The sequence below is a fragment of the Neofelis nebulosa genome, chromosome 10 (assembly GCF_028018385.1).
Source record: "Neofelis nebulosa isolate mNeoNeb1 chromosome 10, mNeoNeb1.pri, whole genome shotgun sequence".
NCBI classification, from domain to species: Eukaryota; Metazoa; Chordata; class Mammalia; order Carnivora; family Felidae; genus Neofelis; species Neofelis nebulosa.
This window is the reverse complement of record NC_080791.1, coordinates 23,502,482-23,525,945: the sequence shown is the minus strand read 5'-3', so window position 1 is coordinate 23,525,945 and position 23,464 is coordinate 23,502,482. Positions and strand designations below refer to the sequence as shown.

General features: G+C 49.3%; 1 protein-coding gene and 1 long non-coding RNA gene across 7 annotated transcripts in view; both read left to right on the top strand.

The window, feature by feature from the left end:
• The window catches only part of KIRREL3 (kirre like nephrin family adhesion molecule 3), a 552,485-nt gene that overhangs the window by 264,945 nt on the left and 264,076 nt on the right, over positions 1 to 23,464 (top strand). The gene's annotated exons all lie outside the window — the stretch shown is intronic.
• On the top strand, positions 601 to 9,649 carry LOC131487039 (uncharacterized). The gene is made up of 3 exons (XR_009249572.1): positions 601 to 5,742; positions 8,898 to 8,991; positions 9,274 to 9,649. It is a non-coding gene; the product is annotated as an uncharacterized LOC131487039 (long non-coding RNA).

Sequence of the window (23,464 nt, the reverse complement as noted above, 5' to 3'; positions counted from 1 at the left end):
CCAAACAAAACCCTCCAAGGGGTGCAGTGGGGGTGACCTTCTTCCCCTCGCTCCCTCCTAGGTCATCTCCAGGGCCAGTCGGGGTAGGGCATGGTGTCTGTCTCAATCCTCAGCAAGGGTCTTGGCTTTGACAAAGAGCCAGGCAGGACACGAAGGCTTAAAAGGGCGCGTCAGCATTTCTGTTCCAGCACGCGTGGCCACGAGTCTGCCTCCACCTCCTGCACTCATCATGGAGCTTCAGCAATCAGACCTGTCGTATTTTTTGCAACTGTGTTCTAGAATAGAAGAAGATTCCCAGGGACCCTAGAGGGGGAGACAACAATGATGGTCTTTACCATCTCTTAAAGTATTCTGAGTGTCTTGTTGGTCCTTTGGTTTGCTTCCCAAGTTCCCAGGCCCAGCAAGCCATTTGTGCTGATTGATGCCTTTCTTCCTGCTTTCCTTCCCCCGCCCCTCCCTTTCTCGTATCGTGTCATTTCGTTATGTAATCGAGCACAGACTAACTGAGCACCTACTATGTGATCAGGTGCTGGTCTAGGAAGTGAGGATGCAAACAAATAAGACACACTCACTACTCTCAACAGACTCTAGATAATATTCTGTCTGCTTCGGTTGCTCTCCGAGGACCTTTATTTTAAAACCACGGAAGAGAAGCATCCAGGAAATGCTTCACCATGAGACGGAGGTACATGCCAGTCCCCGAGCATTGTGAGTCAGGGGGCCGGGGAGAATCGGTTTTAGAAAATTGTTACTTCTTTATACCAGAGTGGGACAAAATAGAGGATACCCTTCTTTGCTTAATGATTTCTAGCTCCTTCTCTGTAGCCCCCACTGGACCAGTGCTGTCTGGTTCAGCCCAGTTTCCTTTGCCTTCCATTCCATTCCACAGATACAGCCGAGCCCTCTAAATGGGAAGGCTAAAAGAGGTTTCAGTGGGGAAGTCCAGCCGTGTTCAGCGGCACCACCGTGCCACGACCAGCATCACAGGCTCTGAGCCGGATGCCTGGGACAGAGATGACAAAACCACAGTCCCTGCCCATGAGGACATCAGTAAAATGGAGGAGTCCTCCATGTGCCAAATACTGCAATACCATATTCCATGTGTAGCCATAGCAAGCTATAAGAGTACCCCCACCATCACCCCTCCTTCAGTGCTCAGACTTCCCCATCAGACCCTTTGGTTCATGTCCCCAACTTCTCCCAACGTAAACTTCAGTCTCCAATCCTGTCGTCATCTTCTTAAGGAGCACAGCACGCTCCCTCTCTGTTGCCAGAGGAGCACCTATCATGTGCCATGACACATGCATCGTGCTGGATGCCTGGCGTGCATTATTTATTCCCCAGAATTCCTCAAGGAAGGTGCTATCACCCCTCATTTTGCAGACGAGGAAGGTGAGGCAGAGCATAGTCAGTGACACCCTCACGGTCCAAGTTCCAGAATGTGAGACAAAGTCTGTCTGGACTCCATGTTTCTTTCCAAAGTACCATGTTGCTCCTCATTCCGTCAGCCCCAGAAAGCACTTGGGCTTCCTGCCAAAGTTGTTCTTTCACCGCCCCTCTCTTACCGGCTCATTTCGTGTCCCGTCAGCTTCTTCCTTAAGAATCCCATCTCTCTCTCCTCTATGAGGCACGGGAAATGGCCCCTCTCCCAGGACTGCTTCCAGCCTCTGCCCTTCTCATGTGTCAGACCAAATGCCCCAACACTTCTCTGCCCTCTCCCAGCTGCTCCCTCTTGCTTGGTCCCCTCTCCGTCTCCCTGCATTTTCCCAAGCATCTCCCTCAGCCCCAGCCCTCCAGCAGCATCATCAACCCCAGCCACCAGCCAGCCCCTTCCTCTCCGATTCAGGAGAGGAAGCGTGCCTGGGCTGGCTGGTGGCCGGGGCGTGTCCTGGCATGCTTATTAATAGCCCCCGTTCACCCCCCAAAGTGTCTCTGCTTGCATGATCAATGTCTTCACCCAGGCTGGACAGGAGAGGGAACGTGAATTTAAGCCCCTTGGATCTAAATTGAAAATACTTTTCAGTTTGTCCCCACATTTTACCCATCTAATGTTCTTATTTCCTTTTATGCATCCTGTAATCTAGCATATTTCCCTGGGCCCTGATTTTTAGCTACTGTGGCAACACTCTTCTTGGGGAGCATTTGGGGCCTCACTGGCACGTAGAACTCTGTCTCGCCAGAGAGCCAGGCATCTTGCCCCACCTTGCTGGCATGCCCCCTTCTGCACACAAGCAGCACTGTGCTGGTTGGTGGAAGAGGCAAAGACCCCAGAGTCACGCGGAGTTTAGATTCATCCCCTCAGCAAATATTCCCTGGACACCTAGTATGTGCCTGGTATCGGGCACCTCCTATTCTGAGCACTGGGGACACAGTCGTGGCCAAAACAGATAGAGCCCTGGCCTCAAAGAGCTGACATTCTAGCAGGAGGGGAGAGACACTCCACAAATCAGTATATGATGTCAGGTAATGGTGAGTTCAAGGGAGAAAAATAAGGCAAAGTAAAAGAGATGGCAGGCATGAAAAAAAAAAATAGCAAGGACCAAGATCCTGAGACAAGAGCCTGCTTGGTGTATTTGAGAAAAAACAAGGAGGTTCGTTTAGCCAAAGCAGAGTAAGTAAAGGGAAGATGTACGAGCTGAGATCAGAGAGGGAAGGGGCCTGATCCTGACCCTGGATCCCTGAAGCGTTTAAACAGAGGAGCCACAGGGTTCTGTTTACCCCGTGCAAGGCTGGCTCCGGACCCTGGGCCCAGAAGACTATAGGACAAGAATAGAAGCGGGTCACCTCTTAGGAGTTCACGCTCTCTTCCAGGTGCAAGATGCTGCTGCCTGGGATCGGGGTGTCAACATCAGGGATGGTGGGAAATAGTCATTTTCTGGATAAAAGATTGAATGCAAAGTGTTAAGGAAAGGGAGACAGCAAGGGTGACCTCTAAGGTTGTAGCTGAGCAAGAGGAAGAACAGAGTTGCCATCTAATGAGATAGGGATCAGGCAGGGGGCAAGGGGGTAGGCTGGGATGCAGGAGTCAGTTTTGGCTGGCTTACATTTTAGATGCCCATAAGACATCCAGATGGACATGTCAAGCAAGGAGAGAGTCTTCGGCATGTGGATGCTGCTGAAAGCTATAGAACTGAATGAGATAATAACCAAGTGAATGTGGACAGCCCAGAGAAGCTCTGAGGCCCTCCAAAATTGGGGAATAATAGAGGTGGAGAAGAACCAACGCTCCCACCATGAGATAGGAGTGGACCCAAAAGAAATCGCTGTCCGAGAAAAGAGATTGCTCTCCCAGAGGCTGAAAAAAGAGAGCATTCAAATGGGAAGAGCTGATCAACCACGTCAACCAAGAGTTGACCATTGGATTTGGCAGTAACCTTGAAAGGAACTGTCTCCGTGGAGTGCTGGGAGCAAAATCTGAGTGAGTGGGTTCAAGAGAAAATGGATGAAGGGGAATTGGAGGCAGGGAGAGACAGCTCTTTTGAATTCTATAAAAGAGAACACAGAAAACGAGCTGTAGCAGGAGGGAAACCAGGGTCAAGGGAGGTGTCTTCACTTTTAAAACTTAGAGATATAACAGCATTTTTGTAAGAAGATGATTAAATAGAGAACGGGGAAATGATGGTGCTGGAGGGAAAGGGGACAAATATTTGGATCAGTCTCCTTGGCTGTGTTTCAGCACCAAAGAGGAGGGTTTGACCTCAGGGGTGGAAAGACTGAGCGATGCCCCTCTAGTATCACACCAGTGGGGGGTGCCTGGCCAAGGTGGTGTTCCCAGAGCCCCTGGTGAACTTGGAGAATCACTTATTGTCCAATTATCAGATTCCGTGTTTTAAGTATTAGCTCACCATGCCCACCTGAGATGATCCTTGGGCACAGTAAATAAAATATGTGGAGAGCACAGTCTTCTCCCATTGTAGGGGCCCAGTAAAAGCTACCCTTCCTCCCATGATTTGCCCTCCAGGGTTTCTCTGGGGACCTCTGAGTCATCTTGAGAATCCTGGTTGGTCCTTCCGGCTTAGAGACCAGGGGAGCTGAAGCAGGAGCAGCCACGAGCGGTAGCTCTTCCCAAACACCTCTTCACCACATTTCCCTCAGATACTTAGCTGTGAGTTTGAGGAGTTATTTTTCTATGGCTATTTTTCACTGCCATGCAGCATCTTGGAGCTGGGTTCTGTAACCCGCCTCCTGCTTGCTGCTAGGATCTTCAAAGAGCTACTGCCCACTGAGTGGAGCCCAGCCAGGGCCCCCTGCCCTCCCCCAGGGCCACCGTGCAGGACAGCTAGATGTCTGGCTGCACTTCCAGGGAAGCCCAGCCTGCCCGAGCCTGGGACAGAGGCCAGAAACACAGAGGCGGGAGGTGGAAGTCTCCCTCCTGACACCAGGCAGCCATGATGGAAGAGAGTCCCAGACCCAGCATGCCCCCCGTCTCTTAGCCTAAGCTCTGCACTGCTCCCTTGCCCAGGCAGGGGATCCAATGAATCCTTAACCCAGGAAGACTGGGCTCTTGTCATGAGGAAAGGGTCATTTTAACTCCCATCCACGAACTTCCCAAGGAAGAAATTTAAAGTTCTGTCAAAACAGGTTAGCATATTGGCAGTCATGGCTCACTACCATCTGTACTTGTTCCGTTTGTGGCGTTATGACGGTTACCCACATTAATTATTTCGCTGCTGAAGTCCCTTCTAATTTCTGAACACTGTTATTTCTAAGAAAGATGGATATTAAATATGCCACACATCAGCACAGGGTGGCATTACAGCATGCTATTAAGTTCAGATGCTGAAGCTCTGGCAGAAGATAACTTTGCTATTTGTAATCACAATAAAGTGTTTTATATTGTGGCTCAAAATGAAGAACACCATTGATGGAAACTGATTTTCAAGTTGCACAGTGACCCTGAAGTCACCAAGAGAGGCAGACACCCTAGGCTGGGGTGGGTGGGCAACCCAAGGACAGAGATGAGTGGGGACGGGGGACAAGGTGCGCTTGAACCATGATTCCCAAGCCTGACCATACCCACCGCAGACCTACCTGGGGCCCAGGTTCCAGAGAGAGTTCCCAGAGATTCCAGTTCAGTAGGTCGAGGAGGAGGTGTGACCAACTGTTAGAACATTCTGTCACTCCCGGTTCCCATAGCTTCTTGAGTCGGTATAAAAGAATTTACAGCAGGGTGAAGAATGGTGGTACTCCAGAAAACAATGACCACTTTCAAAGTGCAGATTACAAACTGCATTCGCACATCCACTGTTTCTCTGGACATCATGACAGTCTTGGCAGGGAACCTTTATTATTATCATTACCAGGACAAAACAAGACATGTGGTCCTCCTCCTAACTCCCAACCCCACTCCACCCCACAAAAGATACCAGTTGGTTAAACAACTAAAACACCAAGAAGGTGGTCTTGAAGGTGATGTCCGACATGAGGACCCACGGTAAGCAAAGAAAGCTGTTTGTTTAAAAGCAACATTTGAGACTCCCATCTGACTGGACTTCGGTAGGATTAAATGCTTCTTCTTCAAGATCCCTTCCTGCTCAAGCATGTGTCTATCCTCTCACTTGTTCATTCATTTATCAGAAATGTACTGCACGCCTACAATGCCAGCCCTGGGCCAACAGAAGGGAATGAAACAGACACAGCCTTGCTTTCCAAGGGAGGCGGACAGAACCAGAGTAGACAAATAAGTCGTGAGCACAAGTTGAGCAAAGGGAGCAAAACAGATACTGATGGAGAAATTAACAGGTAAATCCCATTTAGATGGAGTCCAGGATAAAGTAAAAATCAGCTGATATGAATCAGCTTTCTCAGCTGGTGCCCTCCCTGATCACCGAATTAATCCCCCACAAAGGCAAGCTAGCAAATAACTTTGCCTGACTTGGCTATTTCTTAGATCAATTGGCTTCCTATGTCTGCTGGGAAGACAGCTCCCCCTGGTGGTTGGAGGCCTAAGTTGTTCCATGCTACAGTGCTGTATAGGAATGAATGTCCTGTGCTTTGGTCCACAGCCTAGAGATCTGGAAAAGCAGGAGCTAGCCTGTTCTCCTGGGGTGGAGCCAATCTTGAACCACCTTAAACTTCCTTTATTCCTGAGTTTGAATCCCATCCTCAATATCGCGATTTGCGGACAAAGTGACTTAAATTTTCAGAGCCCCCAGTTCCTCACCTATAAAAAGGAGGGTGATAGCACCAATGAGATGTTGATATAAGGATTAAATAAGATAATGAAATGACGCCTCGGTCCATGTGTGGCACCTAGCAGGTCCTCCAAGGATGTCAGCTGCTTTGTTCTTCCCAGCTGAAGATTTTCCAAATCTCTTTCAGCTCCTTCCCTTCCCCTCTTCTCTCCCTACCTCTTATTCCTAAATTCTCATCCTGTCGTTTCTTTTCTCCTTCCTAGCCCCCTCCCCTGTGTTCTTCCTTCTCTCCCTCCTGTCTCCTTCCCTCTCTCCATCTCCTTTCCTCTGCTTTTTTCCCATCACCTCCCATCCCTGCCGTCACTTCCCTACCCACCCCACACCCCACAGCACATCTTCCACACTTCTCACGTCCGACCTCTTGCCAAAACACCTAAGAACTAACTCCGGGCCCTATTGAGGTTCTGTCCGAAGATAAATGCATCCTGTGCTAAGTCTGGGAGGAGCCATTTTTCTGTTAGTCAACACCGCAGATTGCTCTTGTGTTCTTCAAATGGGCACCAAGAGCTTTCCTACACACTTCACGCTGCAACACTAGTCCCTCTGCCACGGTGTTCAGCTTCGATGAGGTCCGAACACGCTCTGTATTCCCTGCCACTCTTTGAAAGGCTTTCTGATGGCCACTGCTCTGGCTTACTCCGTCTCCCCTCCCCATGCCTGATGACTCTACCTCTTTTTCTCACCTCATCTTGTTTCTCTCTTTTACACCATTTCGCGTGCTCCCTGTCCCTTTCCTCTTGCTTTTTATTGACAGAATGGCCCATGTTCCCCTATATTCCCAAACTGCATTTCCTCAAGCAGCTTGCGATATCTCTTCCCTGTCACTGTAAAAGCTTTTTCATCTCCATTTGGAGCCATTTGCCCCGATCATTTCTCTCTTCGGGATCATACTGATGAGCCCATGTGGTCTTTAGCTGTCAACAATTCCCAGGAAAGGAGAGCACTTACTTAAAACTTGTATTTTAACTTGGGGTCCCATCAGGGGCTGGCCAGTGCGGGAGGCGAGGCTATCAACTTGCCCGAACTGGTCCAATGCACACCGAGACCTTTGGGAAGGAAACTGAAAAACACAGAATAGTTGAGTTTCTGTTCAAGATGGATGGCCGGAGTAGGGTAAGCAAAGATAGCTTTTCTCAAGTGATCCTTTCTCGGCACAGTTTTCTTTAAGGAGGAAGGAAGCAGAGTTATCAGACGACAAAACAGGAACTCCATCAGTTGCCTGGACATTTTTCCTAGGGCAGAAGAGCAGTAGGCTTGCACAAGGAGCCAACTGTTAGGAATGTAGGGATCCCAGCAACGCAGTCCCACAGAAAGGTAGTATTTGAATTTAGAATTAAAAACAAAAATGTGGGGGGCGCCTGGGTGGCTCAGTCAGTTGAGCATCCGACTTCAGCTCAGGTCAGGATCTCGCAGTTTGTGAGTTCGAGCCCTACATCGGGCTCTGTGCTGACAGCTCAGAGCCTGGAGCCTGTTTCAGATTCTGTGTCTCCCTCTATCTGCCCCTTTCCCGCTCCTGCTCTGTCTCTGTCTCTCAAAAATGAATAAACATTAAAAAAAAAAGTTTAAAAACAAAAAAAAATTTAAGGCCACCTCCTCATCTTGTGGCTTGAGGCTTAGGAGAGGGGAGGGGTTTCATGCAAATGAAACCCTGTTAATTATCCAGAAGGCCTGTTTCCTCTACAGCAGGATGTGGTACAGGTACCTTCCGACACCTTGGGCAGCTCAGGGACATCTCACCATCTAGTTTGGGTCCCCTCAAAGCAGATTCTAGAACAAGGATTCAAATGCACGCAGGGGCGCCTGGGTGGCTCAGTCAGTTAAGCGTCTGACTTCGGCTCTCAGGTCATGATCTCACGGTTCGTGGGTTGGAGCCCCGCGTTGGGCTCTGTGCTGACAGCTCAGAGCCTGGAGCCTGCCTTGGCTTCTGGGTCTCTCTCTCTCTCTCTCTCTGTGTGTCCCTCCCCCGCTCACAGTCATTCTCTCTCTCTCAAAAATAAATGAATACTCATTAAGAAAAATGCACGTAATTTGTTTGGGGAGTGATCCCAGGAAGCACGGATGGGGCTGGTGAGCAAGAAAGGGAAGGAAAGGAGCCAGTGGAGGGCTCATTGTCAAGTCAGACACCGCAGCGTGCAGGTGTGTTTAGTCCCTCCAGGCGGCTCTGGGGCCCGACCTTCTGCCCCACTGAGAAGCAAGGAAATTGGACTGTTTATCCCCACAACCCCCCTATCAATCCATCATTTGTTGAGGGCTGCTTCCAGGGCAATAACTGGCCAGCACCTCCTGCTTGCCTTCTACATGGACTGTGCATGTTTCCGCAGCTAGGAATTGTGCTCCCCTCTGCCAGCCCCCTACAGGGGCCCAGGTGTTCATACAGGTGGCCTCTGCCTGTAGAGCTGAGCGTGAAGGGGAGGTGAGCGGCACTCCAGTAGCATCGGTGCTCGGCCAGTACCCCACGCCCCCTCGTGCTTGTGCTCTAGGCCAGAGGGGCAGCAAGGTTGTTCTTATTATAAGGGGCCAGAGAGCCAATGTTTTCGGCTTTGCAACCAGAGGTCTCCGTTGCAGCTACAACACCTTTGAACCACACAGGTTCAAACCATGCAGGTCTACTTGTGCCCAGATTTTTTTCTGTAAAGGAGCACAGAGCGGTGGACGTATTTTCTCTTCCTTGTGACTTTCTTCGTGACGTTTTCTCTTTTCTAGCTTCCCTTATCGTAAGAACACGGTATGCAGTAGATACGACGTACAAAATCTGTGCGAATCCAGTTTATGCTGTCGGCAAGGCGTCTGGTCCACAGTAGGTTATTAGTAGTCAAGTTTGGGGAGGGTCAAAAGGTAGACGTGGGGTTTTGACTACACAGTAGGGGGCGACACCCCGGAACCTACTGCTGTTCTGAGGTCGAGGGTACTCAATTCTGCCCCTGTAGGAAGGGAGTAAGAGGCAGGTAAGGGAAGACTGCAGGACTGTGGGGAAATGGTGGCTGGCTGCTTGGCAGGGCTGCGGCTGTGCGGGGGAAGGCCTCCCTAAATGGTGCACCCTGGACCCCTCCCTTCCCTCACTCTCATCCCTGCCTGACAGTGTGAAAAAGTGTGTCAGCCACACCCACTGTGTACAGAAGAGGGTACGGCTGTGTTCCAGTGAAACTTCGCTGACAAAAGAGGCAGGCGGCTGTATTCGGCTCCCAGGCCATGGTTGGCCCTCCCCTGCTCTAGCCGGACTGGCCTCTAAGGTCCTCAGAGATGCCATACGTCCTCCTGCCTGCCCTGTCCACGTGCTGCTCCCTGCCCCGCTCACCACCTCAGCTCCAGGAAGCCTCCCCCACGCCCTTGGCCAGAGGGATCCTCCTATCTGCCCCCCAGTGGGCCCACACACCCCGTACTGTCCTTCAGAACACTTCTCACGCTGGTAATCGCATAATGAATTGTGTAATTGGTTGTCTAATGTCTGTCTCCCTCCCCAGAACGTAAGCCCCGTCAGTTCCCAAGGCCTGTTAAGTCTACTTCCTCACCCATCTGGAGCATCTCTCACCCAGGCCTCAGCAACAGTTCCTGGCTGACTACTGGACGTGCCACTCCTCTGCTCAAAAGCACCCGGTGCTCCCCTGGGCCTTGTGAGAGCATCCAAACTTATAAGCAGCCCTCATGCCTCTGCCAACCTCAGCCAACTCCCCTGGCTTCCACCATGCTGGTCTACCAGTTGTCCCTGACTTCCTCCATGAGAATGCCCCCCTTTCTGCGCTCCCCAACATCAGTGCAGGCGCTGGGCTTCCCTGAGAGACCCTTCCTTTGTCCTCTCCCAGAGCCTCGGTTAGCTGCCCGCACCTCCACGGCCTTCTGCGCTGACCCGATCTCGTGGTTCTTACACCACATTGCAAATGACTGTTTATCTGACTGTCCTCCTTATTGGACTCTGAACTCCCTGAGGCCAGGAGCCAAGAACCTAGCCCCCAGCACCCAACACCCAGCATGTAACACCGTGCCAGAGCTTAGGAGGCACTCAGTGTCCGGTGAATGACCAAAAACCCTTGGAACAGCTAAACTGTGGTTTCTTTCCAGATGACTGGCAGGGGCACTTGCCAGTGACCTCTGGACCACCTATTAGTTTGTGGGAGGAGCAAGGATGGACAGAGGGGGCCTGGGCTGAAAAACAGTGCTGTCTCCACCTGCTTCTTTTCTCTACTGTTTTGTGTGGGGTTTTTTGGCAGCTTTTTGGTTGTCACCAACCTCAGAAAGCCATGGTCCTGAACGTGAAGACCTCCCGCTGCCTTCCTCTCCTTCCCACAAGCCCCACACAATGACTGCACAGAAGCAATGGCTTCTGATGTCAGGGGTACAGGACATCATGCCCAGGCCCTCACCTGTGCCCTGGCTCCTGAGACGAAGGTGCCAGCACCAGGAGAATACGGGTAGCCACCATGGGCCTCCACTTTATCTTCTCCCACATCCCTGGGCAACAGAGGGGACAGGCTGGGATTGGACTAAAATCCAGGGGCTGGAGAAGAGGGACAGGAGGCGCTCCCTGGCTTGATGAGGTCCTGGCCTTCTGCTATCATAAGAGCAGACAGACCGAAGGGACTCTGAAGGACTCGTCCCTGTCAGCCCTTTCCTCACTCAGAAAGGCCCCCTCAGGAGTTGCTTTGGTGTGGACAGCACCGGCCCCCCAGTGTGTCCAGGCGTGCGCACACACACACACACACACTCACACTCTGTCACACACACACTCACACTCTCCCCCACCTTATCTGCAGCATACATTTCCTCCTCCAGGCTCCCGGCAGCCAGCTGTACTGTCACTTTTATGATTGCAGATAATTCACATTCAAACAAACTCTGACTCACCAGAGACACAGAAAGAAAATGCTTGTGAAGTAGGAACGCCTCAGCTCACTGTTTGCTCTCCCCTTTCCGGACATCTTTCATATCCGAAGAGGACCGTTGGGATAGGGGCTTGGCCAGCAATAGTGCAAGCCAGGGGACCACTCACGAAGGAACAGTAGGTCATTGTCACTAGGGAGTAGCCTCTCTGGACCCCAAGGGAGGCATTTCCAGTGGAACATTAGCTCTTCCATGTTCCTGGAATACCATATTCTTGGAAATGTTACTGCTTTCTACGATGAAATGCTCCATTGCTGGCCATGTGTCAGAATCACCTGGAGAGGTGGGCCAGGTGGGAGGGTAGCTTTTTGGTTTAAAGAACAAATCCCTGGCCTTTGCCAGCAAAACGTTGTCAGGCAACGGGGACTGTACTAGAAATCCCCACCTTACAGACCCTTAAATCCGACCTCTTAGCCCATTCCCACGAAATCTGAATTTCTATGGGACAAGGGACAAGACTACAGTCTTCCTTTTTTCTTCCTTGTAGCTAACAGGATACTAGTTTTGCTACCTATGTGGGAACCATTGATTTGATAAATTAGTTCAAGAAGTCCCTTTAAACTCAGGTGGCTACTTGCTTCTGCGTCAGGCAGGATGGAGATCATTTTGCAGTAACTCCGTCCATCTGCCACCAGTTTGGTCCATGAAAAAATGGAGCAGAGTCCTTTCTCTAAGGATGCAAAAGCACTTTACTGTCTCTTGGGGTTAGTGTTTGAAACCTGAATGCTCAGAGTGTTTGACAATTAAGTGGCTAATTTGATTCATGTAGACCCCTGATTTTTCTTGAGAGAGGGTGAACTTGGCCAGTTTCTTGCCATCATCAGCTGAACAGAGGCCCTGTCCCAAGGAAGGGGCACCTAGAGCCCAGGGCTCCCCATGCCCGTTCTCCTACGTGAATCCTTCCCACAGAACTCTCTCCCCATCTCCCCCTGCTCCTTGTGAAGAGATCCGCAAGTCGAGACTATTGTCATGCATTCATTAAAGCCTCATTAATTATTAAAATGGTATTTATTGGGGTTTAGCAACTCTGAAATAAGATTTCATGTTTGTGGCCGTTGTGGAACGCTGGTAATTCTGTTCTTAATAATCGATTGTGATCTGTTTGACTTGGAATCGCATTTCTTATTAAACCTAAACCAAACCTTTATTTGAGACACTTAATTATCAGGGACACTAATTTGCTTCCCCTCAGGGCACCAGGGATTCCAAGTCCACATTGGGATGAGGGAATCCCACTCTGAGGACAGAGGAGGGTGCCTTCCCCGGTAGATAGGAAGGGTGATGGTTATTCATGGAAAGTACCATTTAGGGAAATAGTCCCCCAAGCTCCCATCTGCATACACGTTAACTGGCGCTTTAAGGACTGTGTTCTCATCTCATTAGAATGTCAGCATGCCGTGGTGGGGTATGCGTGAATGATACTAAGCTATCTCAGGAAGCTAACGTTGGCTCCCCATTTGGCTACTTCCGGGACCATGCTGGATATAAAGAGGAAGGGGAGGTTCAGTGTTTTGGTGGAAAAAACACTGAGCTGTTCCTCCTTTCCTCAACTCTGTGAAGTCCTGTGTTTCTGCCCCATGAACTTGATGAGCATGCCCTCCTAGACAAGGTACTGTTCCCAAAGCCACCTGCTAGTCAGGGCTCTGCTGCCTGTGGACAGGTCTGAGGTCCACCAATGCCAGCCCACCTGCTGACTCACACAGCACAGCACAGTAGAATGAGCACAGGCTTCACAGGAAGATGGGGGTTCAAATCCCAGAGCTGATGCTCATTATCTGTGTCTCCTGGAGATATTTACTATCCCTTGGAGCTTTGGACCCCATATCTCTGAAATGGCTGTGACAGTAACTACCTTGCAGGATATTTGTGAGGATTAAAGGTAATGAATGTGAAATGCTTGCATAGTAGCATGGTGCTTGGCATACAGAAGGTGCTCAATGAAGGTACCTACCTATCATCGTCTATGCTCATGCCCATTGTCCCACTGCCCCCCTTCTTCAGCCAGGACCTGTGTGGGCTTTTGTATTAGTTTTCTGGGGTTTCCATAAGAAAACATCACAGACTGGGTGGCTTACACAAGAGAAATTTCTTCTCTCAGAGTTCTGGAGGCTAGAATTCTGAAGTTGGTTTCTTCTGAGGCCTCCCTCCTTGTCTTGAAGTTGGCCATCTTTTCCCTGTGCCTTCACATGGTCTTCCCTCTGTGGGTGTCTGTGTCCTCTTTTTTTTTTTTTTTAAGAGAGAGAGAGGGAGAGCACAAACAAGGGTGGGGCTGAGGGAGAGGGAGAGAGAGAATCCCAAGCAGGCTCCACGCTGTCAGCACAGAGCCCGATGCAGGACTCAGTCTCACAAGCAGTGAGATCATAAAATGAGCCAAAATCAAGAATGGGATGCTTAGCCAACTGAGCCACTCAGATGCTCCTGTGTCCTCTTCTTATAAGGACATCAGTAGGATTGGATTAGAACGCTCCCTAATGGCTTCATTTTAACATAATCACCTCTTCAAAGACTCTCTCCAAATACAGTCACGTTCTGAAGCCCTGGAGGTTTGGACTTCAGCACATCGATTTTGGGTGACACAATTCAGCCCATAACAGATCCTATCACCACACAACCACTCATTGTCTGGACTTGATCCAGTTAGCTGTGAACTCTGCCTTTTCTGCTTGACCGTCCTTCTGCCATAGGACCTTTCCTTCCACTCTCTACTCCCCCTAGACAAGAGATGGGCCTGACTGGAATCAAGTTCCACTTGGGATGGAGTATTGATCCAGCCAAATAGTCAAATCAGAGGCATATCATGGGGAGATTTTTGGATACCAGGAAAAGGACGTGGAACTACTCTAATAATCTCATGGTCCTTTTGCTTAAGGATAATAAAACACACTTCCTAAAGTGGCTGACAGTATTAAATGAAATAAGTAAAGAGTGTAACCCAGTGCCCAATGCAATGTAGGCATTCAAATATTGCTATCCTTCTCTCTTGACCAGAAGGGATATGCTGAATATAGTGTTAAAGGAAGATCCATCTGGCCATGATGACACAGGGCTGTACCCGGGTGGGGACAGAAACTATTGGATTAACATGGATCAGGGCAGTCACTGTGGGATAAAGAAGAAGAAACACTCAAGAGACACCTGAAGGAGAAACACTGAATATAGGGGCATAGGGGCAGTTTGGAGATAAGGAGGGGAGAATGAAAAAGAAAGGGAGAGCTCAGAGTTGATCCCATGGTCTTAGACCTGGCTTAGTGGAGAGTGGTGCATTTGACAGAAAGCTGGAAGGGGGACGGGGGGAAGGGTGTTGATGAAGTCCACAGAGGTCGTGCTGAATGTGAGGGGACACCCTGGAGGCACTAGAGAAATGAGGGAGGCGGTCTGCATCCATCTGCTGAGATTGTCGCTTTTGGCTCTTCTGTCCCGGGTGCCTCTCCTGGACCCTTGAACCACATGCCTTCCCGACCATAGGAGGCCCACCTGGGAGCTGCAGCTTGCTAATTAAGCTGTTGTTACTGATGGTGATGACTCTGGTCTTGTGTGCCCTGGGCCAGGGTTGGAGACCTGAGATAAAGGACCCCATTTCCAGCCCTCCCCTCCAGTGGTTCTCTTTAAAAAGAAAATAGGGTATTCACAGCTGAATTACAGATCTGTTTTCCCCATTTTCCAGGAGGAAAACAAATAGAATTCCTAAGCAGGAGTGCTTTTCTAGCTAAATGCCCTTGGTGAGTAGGACATTGTTATTCCAATATTGTTTATTTCAGACTGTCCAGGCCTTCTCAGATGCTTGACTTCACACACTCATTTTGCCTGCTTTAGTGGCAATTTAACATTGTAAACTGCCAGGAATAAAAGGGAAGCGGTACAGGCAGATGAGTTTTCAGGCGGCATGAATATTTTCTGACTCCCTGGCCAGGGATTTCTTTCGCATGTGAAAAGTCGGTGGAAGAGAGAGACAGTTTATTTCTTGATCGTCAATGACACACGGGTACTTTAAGACCTGTGGCAATCATCACCTTATTCAGGAACACCTTACTAGAGGTCCATCAATCTCCTGGTTTACTTTCCACTTACCAGACCAAGCTACCCCATCTAATATTGCAGGTGAGTGAACAGGCAGGAGAATGAATGAGTATGGATGGCCCATGAAAAGAGAACTATTTTCCCAGAGGAGGCCAGGAGAGGGAGGTTTTGGCTCGGGGTGGAAGGGTTCCAGGGAAGCGAGAAAAGCTAATCACAGTGACCAAGAGGAAGAGTTTAAGAACAACTATTGAAAGGCATTCTCTACTCAGGGAGAAATGATCCAGGGAAAGGGAAACTTTCTAAAGAAGTGCTGCAAAGAGTCTATGGAAGAAAAGAGTGGGTTAGAATAGAATGAAATGGAGGCATTATATCTGGGGCTGGCAACAAAGGCTGAGAACCCTAGACACTGGCTCCGAGAGCAAACTGAATCCCAGAGGAAATGCAGGCTGAAATAGCTGAGAAGCAGGCTTTAGGTACTGGCTGCCAGTAGAGAGAGATCAAGGGAACAAAACAGCACAGAAATAGACTCACATGTACATGTGGGGAGATAGCCTATGATAAAGGGGTGTTGCAAAGCAGGGGGGCGGGGAGATCAATTAATAAATGCTCTTGGGCAAGTAGCAGATAATTGGAAGAAAAAGATTAAATAGGATCTCCTCCTCACTCCTTATACCAAAACAAATCCCACCTGGATGAAGGATAGACAAAACCATAAAACAGGAGAAAAAGTAAATGTATCGTGTGTGTGTGTGTGTGTGTGTGTGTGTGTGTGTGTGTTTATGCACAAAGTCAAAGGCTAAAAAAATCATCTGTGAAAATATATCTGTAACACAAATGACGAAGGGCTAATTTCTTTCATTTTGTCATCCGAGAGTTCTTACTATTCAATAAGGAGAAAGAGTTCTTAAAATTCAAAGAAGTAAAAAGTTCTTAGAAGCCAGTAGAAAAAATGGACAAAGGACATTCGCCGAGAAAGAAAAAAAAAAAATAGCTAATAAACATATCAAAACATGAAGCACTTCAACCGTCATTGAAGAAATGCAAACTAAAACACAGCTGATTTTTTTTAAATCTGTCAGACAAGAAAAGATTAAAAGTTTGATTATATCCTCATAACCCTCATGGGCAAGGGTATAGAGAATCTGGCTCGTTCATACATTTTTGGTGGAAATACAAAATGTGGTAGGACACCTTTGGAGGATAATTTGGCAATAGCCATCAAAATTTTAAATTCACACGTTGTTCAATGAGAATTTTATGTTTAGGAATTTAACCTAGAGATACCTATTTACACATATGCACAAATACACATGTATAGGGTGTCCATTGCTCTGTCCCTGCGAGGGACTAGATATAATGAATATGCCCCTTCTTATGATACTAGTTTTATAAAGTTATAATATAGCTAATCGATGAATTAGTAGATAGGTATTAAAATGAGTAGAATTCATCAATGTTTCAGTTTTCTATTTCTGTGTAACCTGCCACCCCAAACATAGTAGCTTAAGACAAAAGCTACTGTTCACTGGCTTTAATGGCTCTGTGGCATGACTGGGTTCAGTCCGTCCAGTGGTGGTTCATTGCCTCTGTCCAGTATCGCCTGGGGTGCGGCAGTCATCTGAAGGCTCGACTGGGCTGGAAGGCCCAAATGGATCACGCTCATGGCAGGCAATCGGTGCTGCAACTTGAGCTCAGCTTGTGCTGTTGGCCAGTTGCCTCAGTTCTCCTCCTTGGGTCTCTCTATGTGATGTAGCTCTCACAGCATGGTGGCCCAGTTCCAAGGGGAAGCACTACACACACCTGAAAGCAGAAACAGCAGTGATACTGTGAAGGTTATGTCTCTGAAGCAGTACGTCTCTTTCTCCATGTTCTGTGGAAGAAGTGGCAAAATCTTTGTGGCCATCTGTAATCCTCTCCGGTGTGTTTTCCATGTATACACATACACACACATCTACATGTACACCCACATCTACATCTACATATAGATATGTAGATGTGTGTGTGTGTGTGTGTGTGTGTGTGTGTGTACGCATGTAGGTGCATTGCTGTATGTAAATTTATAGAATGATGCACAAGAAACTGGTTATAATTTTGGCCTCGGTGAAAAAGGACTGACCTCTTTGTACCGTTGTATTCTTCCTATCTTCCAAGGGGTTGGGTGATCATTTATGGAGGCAGAAAACTGAGCTGTCATAGAGGACGGAGACTTTTGTCCCGGGGGCATGGTTTGAGGAACAGAATAGTATTTCCCTGAATGCTTTCTTTTGGGGGACCCTTGGCTTGTTTCGTCCTGAATTTTAATGTTTTCTGAGGTAAACTTTGGGACTGGTGTAGGTGATGGGGCCAAAATGCAGACGTCCAGTCATGGAAGCCCAGGTGTCAGGAACGACTCAGACTTCCCTTCTTAGCCCCAGCTTGTGGAAACAAAGACATCTTACAATAAAGTGCTGTCTATAGAGAGTAAGCCCAATACACACGTGTGCACACATACGCGGATGGGACGGCCTCCTAGAGGAAGACGCTGTAGAGCCACGGCCCCGTGGCTGAAGTTATACTCTGCTGAGATCTCTCGGCCAGGTCGTCTAAGTAAGCAGACCCTGAGCCCCAGTCCACTGGGGACTGTCCCCTGCGGTCCTTTCCAAGCCTGTGTCCTGACAGTGCTATTTCTTCCTGCTGCCCCCCGCCCTTCCTCCACCCTCCACCTCTTCCTAGCTGTCATTCTGTGCTGCTGGGCTCATTTGGTTGTGCAGTTAAACGAGACCATCGTAGACATGCGCACACGTGTGTGTGCTATGTGAGTACATGGCTCACAGCTGTATGGGTGTGTACAGATTTGTGGGTGTGTGCAGGACTGTGTGACAGTTTTCTGGGCCTGCATATGAAGGAGCAGATGCTAAGAGACCCATGTAAAGTGCGCAAATATGTGACTATCGAGTCATATCTAATTGCACCTGTGTGGGGTCGATGGGGGGAGGGAGGAATGAGTCTGGTGGCCATCTCTCTGGAAAAACAGGCCTGGCAGTTCTAGAAAATTGGTCCAAACGATCTGACCGCTCCATTTCTTCTTCTTTTTTGAGAAAAGGGAATGAAGCAAAGAACACGGATGCCCCCAGCACAGCCACTGCCGACACTGGTTCCTGAGTGAGAGTCATGATCTGTGTTATGGGAGGAATCCCAAGACAAGGATGACAGGGCCAAGGGAGAAGGATTCTCCCACGTTCAGCAAGAGCTTCCTTACCCCTTCCTTCCCATGGAGAGACAGGGCTTGGGGGCAGGCCACTGGACCAGACCCCGGACTCCTGGCTCCACGCTACCCGATACTGTCTTTTGTTGAGTGGATGGTCTTGCGGGAGGGGGCGCCTGGGTGGCTCCATTGGTTGTGTCCGACTCTTGATTCCGGCTCAGGTCATGATCTCACCGTCTGTGAGTTCGAGCCCCGCATCGGGCTCTGTGCTGACAGTGTGGAATCTGCTTAGGATTCTTTTTCTCTCCCTGTCCCTCTGTCCCTCCCCTGCTCTCACTCTCTGTCTCCAAATAAATAAACAACAAAACAAAAAGGAGCATGGTATTGAGAATCAGCCAGCCCTGTGTTCAGATGACAGCTCCGTCACTCCCTATCTGACCAACATGAGAGAAGTTGCCTAATCTCTCTGGCCTCAGTTTTCTCATCAGTAACATGGGAGTGAGGTAATAACAGTACCTACCTTACAGGCTGTAGAAGGGGGTGAAATGTAAAATGCTTACTACGGAACTTCGGCTCAGGTCACGATCTCATGGTTCGTGAGTTCGAGCCCCGCGTTGGGCTCTGTGCTGACAGCTCAGAGCCTGGAGCCTGCTTCAGATTCTGTGTCTCACTCTCTCTCTGCCCCTCCCCTGCTCATGCTGTCTCTCTCTGTCTCAAAAATAAATAAAACATTAAAAAATATTTTTAAAAAATGCTTACTATGGAGCCTGACACAAAACAGGTAAGGACGCTGCTGCTCACAATGATTTTGTTTTCTCCTCACAAGAGCCCTGTGAGCAAAGCTGCTGCACAGCACAGCTCTCTGGAGCTCCAGTCATCCGTAGTCTGTGCAACTGGCAATCTCTGGCCTTGTGCAGTACGCGGCCTGCACAACCATCCATGGTGGCCTGGCCTGGGAGGTAGGCCAGACAAGGTAAATAGGCAGGAAGTGGCACAGCTGGAATGAATCCAGGCCTCCCGGCCTTTTAGAGCAGTTCCCACTCTGCCCCAGCTGCCAGGGGCCTGACCAGTAGTCATAGTTCAGAGAATACGCCATCCATATCCCTCCTCACTTTGGTTCACACTCACCCTGCACCATCCTTCACACCACCCCAAAAATAAACAGGCTCGTCAAGAGGAAAAGCAGCAATCGTCCATCAGGCGTTCCAGCCAGAGTAAAAGATTGCAGCTGGCATGACCCTTCATGAGCAAGGCAGAACTGGGCCTTGTTTCCTCCTGCAGGCTGTCCCCTCCTGGGGATAGATTGGGCCCAGATGGCCCCCAGTTCCATCAGCCCCCTTCGGGGGACGACATGCTCCCTGTGAGGCAGCACACACACATCGCCGAGTGCCCGCCTTCTAGGACGAGCATCTTTGGCGCATGTGGAGACACAATGGGGCACACCCAAGGGGCCTGGCAGAGAGGGCCGCATCCACTCCTGGGGGCAGGATGAGGCGGGGAATCCGACAGCCTTCTAGAACACAAGTGTTTTTCATCTGGCAGCCATGGGTGTTTTGTTTTGCTCTGCTTTGCTCTGGAAAGTGTCCACGGAGGCTGTAGGACGCTGCTGAGAGAGGAGCCAGTGAGAGTGCAGGGCTGAGGCTCCCGTTCCCTCCAGCTCCCTGGAGCCAGCCTATCAGAGGAAGCTGTCTGTCTGGGCACCGATGCCCACCGCCCTTGGACTTCACATGAAGGTGTGACATGCCCAATAATGATCATAGTAATCACAATGTCATACACCTGTGAATTCCTGTGCACTTTTCAAGGAGATCTTGCTTGCCTTCATTTGTTTTCACTGCAAGTACAAGCTTGTACAACTACCTGTCACTACCATCAGTAGGCTACACTCCGTATGGCGAGCCCCATGCTAGGCATTTTTCATGCATCATCACCTAATTCTCACAACAGACCTAGGATGTAGGTACTCTTCTCCCCCATTTCACAGATGAGGATCTCACTGGGAAACTTAGTTGGGGAACCCGTGGAGGCTTACCCAAGATCATATAGCTGGTTAGTGGCAGAGCCCAGGTTCAAAATCAGGTATCTTTTTTTAAATATTTATTTCTGGGAGATCACAAGCAGGGAGGGGCAGAGAGATGGGGACAGAAGACTGAAGCCGGCTCTGCACTGACAGCAGTGAGCCCGGGATGGGGCTTGAACTCACAACCCGCGAGATCATGACCTGGGCCAAAGTTGGATGCTCAACCAACTGAACCACCCAGGCGCCTCTCAAAGTCAGAGACCTTTGACTCCACGCCCACACCAACAAACATCATGCTTTACTAATAAGTTAAGTAGGGAGGTATGTTATGACCTTGTTATAAACAAAGAAATGGAGGCCTAACACATGTTAAAGAACTTGCCCTAGACCACAAAGCAAATTGATGATGGCTCTAGAACCCTGGACCTGGCCCACACTGACAAATCTAAGGGTCTTAACAAAATAAATTAAAAAAGAAAAAAAAAACCTAAGAATCTTTTATGACACCTTCATAGAATGTTTGCCTTCCCTCCTTATAGTGCAGGCCAGCAAAGTCTTGTTCAAACTCTCCCAGTAAGGATGGGGATTGGCTGTTCCCAGGCTGGGAGCGGACTCCGGGACTCCTTGTGGGAGCTTCCCTGAGGTGGGTGGGGTACCAGCTCATCTCCTCTGCCTTCTGCCTTTCCATCTCCCTCTTCTCTCAAAAAGGGAGTTCTGCAGTCTTCTGCTCCCCTTTGCTCGTTAGCACGCTGCAGGGGTTCCTGAGCACAACAGGAGAAAAGCTGCTTTTAAAGATAGCCAACCTAATGACTTTCCGAGGAGTCTCCGCTTCAACATGGCGGGCTGCAGGATGGTAGGTTGCAAGCTCAAAGCCACCAAGGAGAAAGGGCCATTGATTCAGAGCGTTTATGCCCTGCTGCCTCCCTGTTGCTTCTCTTGGATGTCCTTCTGTAGCAGTGGGAACACAATCCCCACTGCCTCTCCCACCATGACACAGAACCTAGGGGGCTCAGTGTTTCAGCATGGCATGTTACATTGCAATGGGTGCATAGACCAATCATTTGTGACATCAGCTCATCTAGGGATTCGTCATTGGGGGAGGGGGGTCCTCACGCGTGCAAACATACATACACACCAATCTGATCGTGCAGTTCATTTATTGTCAAAGAGACTGTGTTACTCAGAAATGAACCTTGGTGTTGGGAAGTGATTGAAATACATTGAGATAATTTCTCTGTAGCTACTGTGTTCAAATGGACCTTTCATGACAATACAGTGTGGTTTTTGCAAAGAGACACTGACATATGCCCAGGCTTTCAGAAGCTATTTTAGGATGAATGGACTGCTGGGCTGGCTTTTGTGGGTTCTCGTTAAATGAAATGAATCTGGAGGCCTTAATTCTGGGCTTTGTCTACATGACCGGACACAAAGCAAGGAGTTGCTGGCAGGGTTGAGACAGGAGCTGGGTTTAAAAGGATGGAGCTCATTAGCCCAACGCTGCCGAGGAGGGTGTGGGGATAAATGTCCTGCCTGTAAAGAAGATCTCAGGGTGATATTAGCCCACCACAAATTAAGGCCTGTTGGATATCGTGGGGCAGGGATGGGGGTCGCAGGAGAAAAGATTGAAAGTGCTGAATGGTGGGATGAACCTCCCAGAGAGACAATACCTGCCCCCCCACACTGGGGTTCCCACCTGCTTCTTGGGACCAGCTCCCCAGCCCTCTGAGAATGGTGCCCACTGGCTCCCCTCTGGGACAGGGTCTAGCCAGGGAGGGATTTGCCCTGGCAAGAAGGACAGCACAGCTCAGTGTTGTCCAGGAACAGAGAGAGAAGTTGGTAGAAGGAGATTGTGGTACATGTAGCGTAGTGTGGTAACCGTGATTAGCTTTCCAGCCCCCTGCCTGTACTGAGTTCTTAGGAAGAAAGGGGCCATATGGAAGGAAGAACAACCCAAAGGGAAGAGTAAAAGGGGCTAAGGAGACAAGGCTGCTCTGGTAGGCGGCCTCCCAACAGCTCTACACAAGTGGTAAGATGGGTTTCCCTCTCGGAAGTGTAAGCATTCCCAAGCTCATGTGACATATTCTGCTGACCCCGGGAGCTGGAAGAGGAGGATTTGAAGCGATCATGGTTGTAACCTGGATCCTTTAATTATAACCACAAAAGGGTGTGGGTTTGGGGCGCTCGGTGTGCAAGTGTAGGACCTTGGATTTAAGATGTCAACTTTGAGTTCAGTCCTCCAGGAGTGATGCCTTTGGCATGTGGTTCTTTATACAACATTCATTCATTCTGCAGACACCTCCTGAGTAGCTGGCGTGTGTTGGGCACCGTGTCAGGGCTGTAGGATGCAGTGATAAACAAATCAGACATTTTCCCTGCCCTTGAGGAGTTCCCAGCCTGGGGACAGATGCGGACACGTAATTTATTACAATTCCATAGCATACAGTAACAAATTATTTTTTATTTTTTATTTTTTTTTTTTAATTTTTTTTTCAATGTTTTTTATTTATTTTTGGGACAGAGAGACACAGAGCATGAACGGGGGAGGGGCAGAGAGAGAGGGAGACACAGAATTGGAAACAGGCTCCAGGCTCCGAGCTGTCAGCACAGAGCCCGACGCAGGGCTCGAACTCACAGACACGAGATCGTGACCTGGCTGAAGTCGGCCGCTTAACCGACTGCGCCACCCAGGCGCCCCACAAATTATTTTTTAAAAGGGCAGAACAAGATATGGTGACAGTAACTGACTATTCGATGGGGGATGATCTAGGAAGTTTTAACAGAAGGGACTTTTGAGCTGGTGTTTGAGGATAAGTAGGAGTTAGTAAGAAAGAGAGGAAATGTAGGTAATCCTGACACAAGGGAGCACGTACAGAATATCTAAGGCAAGAAAGAACAAGGCAGTAGCAAGAAGTCAGAGGTGCGCAGAGGCTGTGACATTCTTTCCTGGCACCGTTCATCCACCAAGAAGGGAAGGCAGCAGCCAACAAGCAGCCTTTGAGCGATGCTTGAAAGCCTTTCATATCCAGGATTTCATTTGCTTCTCCAAACAGCCTGGTGGGTATTAGCCCCATTCTACAGATGAGTGATGAGGTTGGGATTCAACACAACTTGTTGGAGGGGAGGGAGCCACCAACATTCAGTCTTCTCCCGCCAGAGTTGGTGTGGAACATGAGG